Source organism: Podarcis melisellensis (assembly GCF_964234715.1).
Source record: "Podarcis melisellensis genome assembly, chromosome: 4".
Classification (NCBI taxonomy): Eukaryota; Metazoa; Chordata; class Lepidosauria; order Squamata; family Lacertidae; genus Podarcis; species Podarcis melisellensis.
In genome coordinates this window covers 63,814,287-63,823,303 of record NC_138531.1, presented here as the reverse complement: position 1 = coordinate 63,823,303, position 9,017 = coordinate 63,814,287, and the positions used below count along the sequence as shown (strand labels likewise).

At 45.8% G+C, this 9,017-nt stretch overlaps 1 protein-coding gene across 1 annotated transcript in view; it reads left to right on the top strand.

The window, feature by feature from the left end:
• Positions 1-1,547: 1,547 nt before the first annotated feature.
• BCL9 (BCL9 transcription coactivator) overlaps positions 1,548-9,017 on the top strand; it is a 96,456-nt gene continuing 88,986 nt past the window's right edge. Inside the window, exon 1 of the mRNA XM_081907853.1 lies at positions 1,548-1,667. The gene's annotated coding sequence lies outside the window, so the exon portion shown is untranslated. The remainder of the gene's footprint in view (positions 1,668-9,017) is intronic.

The following is a 9,017-nucleotide window of genomic DNA, read 5'->3' as shown; positions in this document are numbered from 1 at the left end:
TTTTAAGTTCCACTGGACTCAATATCAGATGCGCAGTATTTTAAGTGGAATCTACTACCTCCCAAGCCCTTCGTTAATTCCATTACTCTTTTATCCCACCCTCAAGGAACTCAGAAATAGGGCACATGATTCCTGCTGCCATTTTATCCTTACCACAGCCCTGTGGTTAGGCTGAGAGAAAGTCACCCAGTATCATGACTTCACCCAAGGTCACCCAGTGAACTTCATGGCTGAGTAGGAATTTGTACCCTGGTCACCCAGGTCCTAGCCTGGCATTCTAACCATTGCACCACACCAGCTCATCTACCTAACATACCCACAACGGACAGTTAACGGATGATATGAGCTTTAGCTCCAGTTTGCAACAAGTGCACTACATGACCTTGAGCAACCTCCTTGGACGGCTGACTCCCTTTCCTTGGAACAATGCTGTGTTACCCTCGGGAGTGTGTGGTTTTTTTTTTAAGTGTTACTATTGCACAATGGGCAGCATCAGGATCAATGTGTGAGAGAGCCTCTGGCTCGGGTTTGACCTCCTCCCTGAAGTTCATTGGGCGGCTTTGTGGAAGTCACTCCACAAGGTTGCACAACAACCGTTCACCCACATCTCACAGGGTTGTTGTGAGGACACGGAAAGAAGGTCAGCCCTGTGGGATGTAGAACACGTTGTGCCCTGGCAGTGCGCTGGAGAAATGGGTGGAATTGAGGAACGCTGGGGAGAAAGTGAAATAATGAAACCCGGAATGGATTATGTAAAACACCCTATTATTTATCTATTGTGTGTGTGAGGAGGGAGAAGGAGAGGGAGATCGATCTCATCTGACTGAGGTTGCAAGGCGAATTTCACCCACCCCCATGCCCAAAATACGATGCAAAAGAGTTTGATTCGCCTGCCTTCTCCCCGCCCCAGTTGTTCCTTCTTTGACCCCCCCCCTTGCACCCGAAGAAGGCAAATGCTTTGCAATGTTGTGTGCACAGCTTCTCTCTCTCTCTCTGCCATTTTACTGGGACACAGCAGACAGCTCTTTCCCTGCCCCCAACTCAGCCTGGGCTTTTTTCCCTGTCTCTTAACTCCACCAGTACAGCAGTGAGCTGAGCTCTGCGTGTGTGTGTATGTGTGTGTAGAGGGAGGAGTGGGGGGGCTAAGCCAAACCCGCCTGCCTGTCACTGGAGTTTTAGTTTGCATTCTGAAGAAAGGAGGAGGGGGAGGGAGGGGGAGGGAGGGGGAGGGAGAAGGGAGGGAGAATGTCTTGTTTGTGGCTTGTCAGCAATTGCTTGAGACAAGCTTCCATGTGTGAAAGCTACTTGGCATGAATGCCTGGGCCGTACCAAGTCTCCCGGCAGCGAGAGGGGGGAGGCCGAAGGAAAAACAGAGCCGCCCGGAGCAGACAATAGGCCCCTCAAGTGTTCCCCCCAAGTTGCTTTGATGTTGTCCTCGTGTCTTGGTACCAGGAGGCCGGGGGGCTTGCAAGGGAAGGGGCTCGGGTGTTGTTTTTGGTTTTTTGTTTCCTTTCACTTTCCACCCCCCTTTTTTTCTTTTTTCGCCTTGGCGGAAAATGATTCTCCAGAAATTCTCCCCATAACACACAATTTAAAAAAGAGAAAAGAGAGAGGGAGAGAGAGGGAGAGGGGGAAAAAGAGACAGAGAGAGAGAGAAAGAAAAACAGGTAAGAGAGAGGCTACATTCCCTTCCCCTTCTGTGTGGCACCACAAGCAGCAGCAACACGAGCCCGAGAGGAGCTTGTTTGCTCCCCAGCCTGGAGCGCTCCATGCTTGGCAAGGAGGAGGGGGACCACGCATTGCTGGAGCTGCCTCCCTCGCCGGGTTGGGGGCCAGTGAGTGGCAGGCGGCTGGTCGCCTCGCAGGCGCTCCGGGGAGAGCGAGCCCGGGAATGCGTGCTCTTCTCTCTCCCGCTCTCTCTATGCATGCATGTATTGGAGGTGGCTCCTGGTAGGCGCTGTTATTTGGTTGCAGTTGCGCTTCTCTTCTCTCCCGCCTCCCCCCCCCCCCGCCGCTTTCCGTCTCCTTCCTCGCCCCGCTAAGCCCAAGAGAAGGGGGGCGGCTGCCGCTGCTGGGCAAGCGGAGGGGGGCGCGCGCGGAGCAGCAGGCTCCTGGCTGGCGGCCTCGGAGCTCCAAGCTTCCCCACCTCCCCTTTGCTCCTTCATTCACAGCTTCGGAGAGCGCAAGGGCTGCCGCTGCTGCTGCTGGCCCGGCTAAAAGCAGCCGCTTGCCTGGCGAGCAACAGCCCTCTTGGCGGGGGGGGCGCGCCTTTGCACAAGACCCAGCCCAGCTTTGGGGCTGCCGCCGCCACTACTGCTGAGCGAAAGATGCACCGAGGTTGCAGGGCTCAGACTGGAGTGGGTAGGGAAGGAAAGGGCATCACGAAACTTTTCCCACTAGGGGTGGCGGCGGCGATCTCCGCCTCCTTGCCATGCGCCTCAGTCCCCCCCCCCCGGTAGTAAGAAAAGAAAAGATGCACACCCATCTAACCCACCCAAGGGAATTGTTTCATTGTGGCGTTAAAATTGTTCTCGCTGGCCACAAGGGTTAATGAGAAGGTCAAACTTAGCGCGGTTTTTATGTATTTATCTTTTTAATCGCGTTTCAGAAAGCCCCTTCGGTTTACAAAGAGGCGAAGGAAAGGAGCTCGGCCGTTTGCAAATGAACGCAAAAGCTTTTCTTTTCTTTTCGGAAAATGTTTTAACTCGGCCCCCCCACCCCCACCTGTTGGCTCCTTGTCGTGTTCTGTTGTGTCTTTTTTGCAAGATTTACTGGGCGATTGATACTGAGAATGAGGTGGGAGGAGGAATCGGGTTTTTTCACCCGCCTCTCTAATTGTACATATGTTGTGTTCTTTTGCCCCCCCCCCTTAAAAAAGCTGGATGCCAGGAAGAATGAGACCATGAATCTTTTGTCATTGTTATATCCAGAATCTTGTGCTGTTCTGAGACTAGCGGACACGTCCAAATCTAGACGGTTTGCAATAAAGCTTGCGGGTTGTGGTTTTTTAGGGCAACATCTCTTACGGATTTGAGAGAGTAAACAACATTTTATGTAGAGAACGGTGCTATTTATCATTCAGCAAATAGCTGGCCGAGTGTGAGGGGCAACAATGTAAGGGGGCTGTGTGCTCAATGCTGCTGCTGCTTTTGGAGGGGATAACCTTAACTGCTGTTGAGGCAGTGCTCAAAAAGGGAGAGAAGAGCTGTTTCGCTATTGCTGCTCCTTAAAAATAATAACGTTGCTCTTCGTTCCTGTGGATTCCCATTATGTTTAAAATATTGATGGGATTTTAACTGAAACTGGATTCTCTGAGGTCTCATAGCTTTTATCACACACCATAAGTCTGGAGTGCATTACTTTTGGACAAATAGCAAGAATCTAGAAATCTGTAGAAGTCTTGACTGGCACAAATACTCCCCCCTCCCCAATGTCCCCCAACGCAACTGGAACCATACAGGAGCGGGTTGAGGAGGGTGAGGAAAAGAGGGAGAAAGAGGTCTAATGCTTTCCCAGCCGGGCCTGTAGGAGATTACCATGTGCTTTAAAAGACTGAGCAGGATGGGAGAAAGGGGGAGGGAGACAAAATTGGCCTGAGACCCTCCTCAGTCTAGCAAGGAAAATGGAGGCTCTCTTCTGCCTCTTCAAAGTGCAAAGCATGAATTCTGTCTAGTGACTAGTCCCATCCCTCTACACACACACACACACTCACTCCAGCACTTCTTCCACACCCAAACTTTATTTGGGTGAGATAGTATCTTTAATGTTAGGTGCAGCTCACAATGTACAATGCAGTTATAGGAGTAAATAGGAGGAAGGAAGATCAAAGTGTAGTAAGTCAGAATAAGAGAAGGAACCCAAGTTTTGAGACCATTGGGTACGGGACAGGCTGAAGAGAGAAAAAGAGAGGAAGGGCACGTTTTTTTCTTAATGCAGGGCTGCTTTGCACACGACACTTTACCCAAACAGATATCGGGAGAAAGAGTGGTTACATCTATACGGACCACTATAGGTGAAAATTCTACATGTGTTTTGTGTGTGTATGTGTGTGCTGCATATTCACATACTGGGAAAATGTTATTGCGTATGTGCAGGTGTATGGGTGAAATTATGAGTGCGAAAATGTGTATAGTTGGATCGAGGTAGTATGAAGGGAGAGAAACAATGCAAATATGCAGATAAGGTGACAGGGCGACTCCAGAACTGAGGTTCAGAATAATCCATGAAAGCTCTTTCTGCAAGGTACATTTTGACATGAAAGAGGAGCTCTTGGTTGTTGTTGAAAATGAGAGGGATACAACTGAGCATTGCTGTTTGTTTGTGAAAAGGGAGGTAGATATATTTATAAAATTATGAGAATTATGTAGATAGGCCTTGTAGGAAGGATTATAAGTGAGTGAGGATTGAAGTTTTAGTGAGGTTTTGGTGGAGAAGGAAGGATCTCTGTTGGTGATCTAGTGAAGAAGCAGAGATCCTGAAGCTCTAACTCTTATCTTAACAATGTGGTATTGCTCATTACATTTGTGTGTATTGTGCAGAATTGGGCATCTACCACTGGTCAATCTGTGCACTTTCTTATACTGATATTAAGACTAAACTTGTTGGTTTATTTCATACATGATTATAAATGTTCACAGATGCATATCAGAATGAACAGTTGCACAATATGGAAAATGCATGTGGTAAAGAGTTTCTGTCTACATAAAGCACGCTTCTTTCATGAGGCAAAACATATGTATGCCATAAATATATAATACCTGTATTAATGCCAGGCGAGCTTATTTCCTTTCCATGTCTAATAGGCATTTACAGCAGCACAAAGGAGGCATAAAATTCTACCCTATTCTAATGGTTAATACAATAAATACAAATGCCGAATACTTTACAAAAATGTCAGATGTATTCCTTTATGAGGTGCAGAAACGTATCTTCTGTACCTCATAACAGAACATGATATTAGAATGTCTCTACTCTTCTTGTGTGTTACCATCTGAGTTTTGTGTGTTCCCTGGAATTGTTGTGTAAAACTTGAATGTGGTATAAGGTGCAGAATTTCATCATTTGATTTACTAGAAGTGTGCTGGTGATCAGTGGCATAGGAAGGGAGGTGTGGTGGGTGCGGGCCGACCCGGGTGTCATCACTGAGGGGGGTGACAAAATGGCAAAAATATGTGTTTTTAAATTAAGAAATTCCCATTGCAAAAGAAAGGTTTTTAAGTGCTTATGCTCACAATGTTAAGTAAATAAACCAGAAAATAAAACTTACAACTGTAATTATCTTATTTTTCATTTAAAAAAAAAATTTCAATGGGGGGGGGGTGACAAGAGATTTTCTGTACCGGGTACCACCTGACCTTGCTACGCCACTGCTGTTGACCTTCTGAAGTAATGCCCATAGCAAGGAGTTCATGGGGGGTGGCAAGGCGGAGAACTGAAGATGCAGGGGGCGGCAAGGAGGAGCATCTCAGAGGCTGGGGAGGGCAGTTGGCTCCGGTCAGGGATTGGAGGGTAGGGCTCTACCTCTTCATTTCTCTGTCACTATAGAAAAGGTGCCATGGTGATCTACAAGTGTCTGCCTTCCCCCATCAGATAGAAGAAGGCCACAAAGCAAGAAGATAGGACAGAGGCTAGTTACCCTTATAACCCTACTCTCTCTATAGACCATCCCCATAAGGACCACAAGTATGCGTTATTTTTAACACTACTCACTCACATTTTAAAAGAGGTGTGGCTTTTATGTGTGCAGTGATGGATGAGTGAATCTCTCACCTTGCATCTACTACAGCATAACTTCATTGTTTACATTTTTGAGGGGTCAGTGAGTTAAGTTTGCTTTAATTAAACTTCTGAGTTATGCTAAAATGCATAATTTTAATATATATTTTAAAAGATAATTGAAATATTTGCACAATAGTGTTTATATAGTTTTCAAAAAGGGTTTTAGGGTAAGTTTAGAAATTGATTTGAAAACCCATGCTGCTTTTCCAATCGGTACTGTTTTAACACTTTGGGGTTGGGGCTCCCCATCCTAATTCATTTAACACTTTTTAGCCTTTTAAAATGCCACCAAGGTGCTTTGCAAAAGCATCTTTTTATTTTTAAGCATTTTAACATAAATTAAGTAATTGATTTCTAAAATGCTGTGCTGGCAATTATTTTATCTTCCCCACCATTAACGTGGCTGAAACTTGCAAGTAGTGTAAACGGAACAGTGGGAGCGCTGCAACCCCTGAAGTGCAGAAAGTCAATTGCAGTTTGGCATGTGGATTACAGCAGAAAGGCAATGATTTGAGGAGTGCTGGAGTTGCTAGATGCACCCCAGTTGTATAACTTCATTACATGGTAAACGTAAAGGACCCCTGGATTGTTAAGTCCAGTCAAAGGCAATTATGGGGTGCGGCGCTCATCTTGCTTCAGGCCAAGGGAGCTGGCGTTTGTCCACAGACAGCTTTCGCGGTCATGCTGCCAACATGACTAAACTGCTTGTGGTGCAACAGGACACTGTGACGGAAGCCAGAGCAAACGGAAACGTCGTTTATCTTCCCGCTACAGCGGTACTTATTTATTTACTTGCACTGGTATGCTTTCAAACTGCTAGGTTGGCAGAAACTGGGACAAAGCAACGGGAGTTCATGCCGTCGTGTGGATTTGAACTGCCAACCTTTTGATAGGCAAGCCCAAGAGGCTTAGTGGTTTAGATCACAATGCCACCTGCGTCCCTTTTATGACATACTCCACACAGGTGCTGGACTTTCCTATTTCTGTCTCACTTGGAGACACCGTCTTCATCTTCCCATGTTCTTACTAAATACGCATGTCATCACATTGGGTCCATAGTAACGTGTATTATGTTGATCAGGGACTGATTTCATTGTTGTGAGAGCCTCTGCTTCCAGCATTGCTTTATTTTTTACAGTTTTGTAGCATAGTTAAGCATGTCCAGTATGTGCTTTGTTTCATTGAAAAGCTTTTTGGCATGAAAGACCCATCACACTGTTGTTGTTCTTTGCGCTTACTGCTTCGCATCAAGGATCCCCACCTGTTTGAATGCAGCCCATAATGCTGATACCTGCTCATGGCTGTTTGGTGCCCTATTTAATTCCCATCTAGTTCCTATTAGGTAAATCACAAAGCTCAACAACAGTGAAGCACTAATTGGCCCCTTGGTAGCAGACGGAGAATAAACGCTGCCAAGGAGCGTTAAGAGGAAAAGAAAAATGGGGTGACGGGCCCTCCAGCTCTGCAAGAAACACTGAGCAGCAAATCGGGGCTAGCAAGGTCAAAAACTGGCACTATATGAAGGGCGAGAGTTCATTTTTAGAAAGGACAACAGGTTGCTATTGCTATCTCTTCTTACAAGTGGCAGACTTGGGACAAAAGGAAATACCCGTGCAGGTTTTTGTACCATTTTCCTCTTTGAGAGCTGTGTTGATCTAATTAGATATTCGTTTTTTAAATGCCAAAAAAATCCACTCATTTGCAAGCCTGACTCAAGGCCACAAACAAGTACTCCTTTTGTACCACTTATGCATTAAGGTGCAACTACCACCCTGGAAGAAAGCGGAAGGGCATCTAGATGCGCCTGCCATTTGACAGCTTCTGCTCTATTGTGACTGGAAGGAAAGAGAAAGAGAGAGGCTAAACTGGGTATTTAATTTTCGTTAAGCTTGCATGAATCATACCGGTGGTCACTTGCCAAGTGGTTCTCAAGAACTCCTTTGGCAGGCCTCATTTTCCTAGGCAGGATATTGGGCAGGCTAGAGTTAACAGACAGCAAGGTTGTTGGTATTTGCTTTACTAGCTTTCTCCACCAACATAGTTCCTGTCTAGCAGACACTCAAGCCACAAACATGGTTACCCCGCTTAGAATATTCATAAGCCGCAAAACCTATCAAAAATGTATAGGCCACAAGTTCTCTTGCTTGTTTCCCATTGACTCTAGACATTCCTTGCTTATGAGCACTCATACGCATAAACATACACCCTGAACAGGGAAGGTGTTCATTTTTTTATTATTATAATTCTTTTGCTGCACACAGTGTGGCCAGATGTACATATGCATCTCAGCTAACACAAGTGTTCTTGTTTTCTGCTTCGCCGGGCATGCTAGAGAGACAGTATGTTCTAGTGGACTGAGCAGAGAGGTCCTGGAAGCCACTATTTGAGGTGTAGCCTGAGGCAAATCTGTCATCAAAGCAGGATTAACTCTTTCCTTCTTTTTGTTCGACTTCTGTTTCTTCAAGACGTAGACAAATCCTGTTATCCGAGTGATAAATATATTTGTCATGTGTGTTGTTTGTTTATGAAGCATTACTCAGTTGTCTAATGTTGCAGGGCTCTTAAATTTGTGGTCAGCAGCTATTGCTTCATGTACATCCACAGTATTTGCACATCATGCAAGGCAGCGGCATCTTCCTCTACAAGGCAGTCCCTCCAGAGTTATGGGGGCAAGGATGCTGGACAGCAAACATTTGCACAGACCACCACAAATGTTGTGCAAATATGTTTTCTCAGTACTTTAACATAGATGTAAGGTTGAAGACAATGTATTATAAAAATAGAACTTGCAATGCATCCTTCAGGAGTGGGATGAGCTTGGTTTCTTCCTGACTTCACAACTGAAATGCCAAGTGTGCAAACTGGCAAATCGAATGCTGGTTCATTTGATATTTTTGCTTCTCCCCCATGCTTGAGGTGGGCCGCTTGTCTCCCCCCCCCTTTTTTTAGAACACTACATGTTCATGAGGTCATTCATTCACCACCAGAATTGGCAATTTCCTGGGGTGGGTGGGAACTGGTTTTGAACAGGTGACTCATAACTATAAGCTTTTACCAGTTTCTTGTGGTTTCCCACAGGTTGGGCACTGTGAGACCAGGACTAGATGTCTGTTTAGCCTGATCCACCAGGGCTCTTGTGTTCTTTCTTCCTGGTATTTACTGGGGAAATGAGAAATCATTAACAGACCAGGGAAAATGATAAACTCAAAAAATTAAGTATGGAAATTGCATAGTTTTCA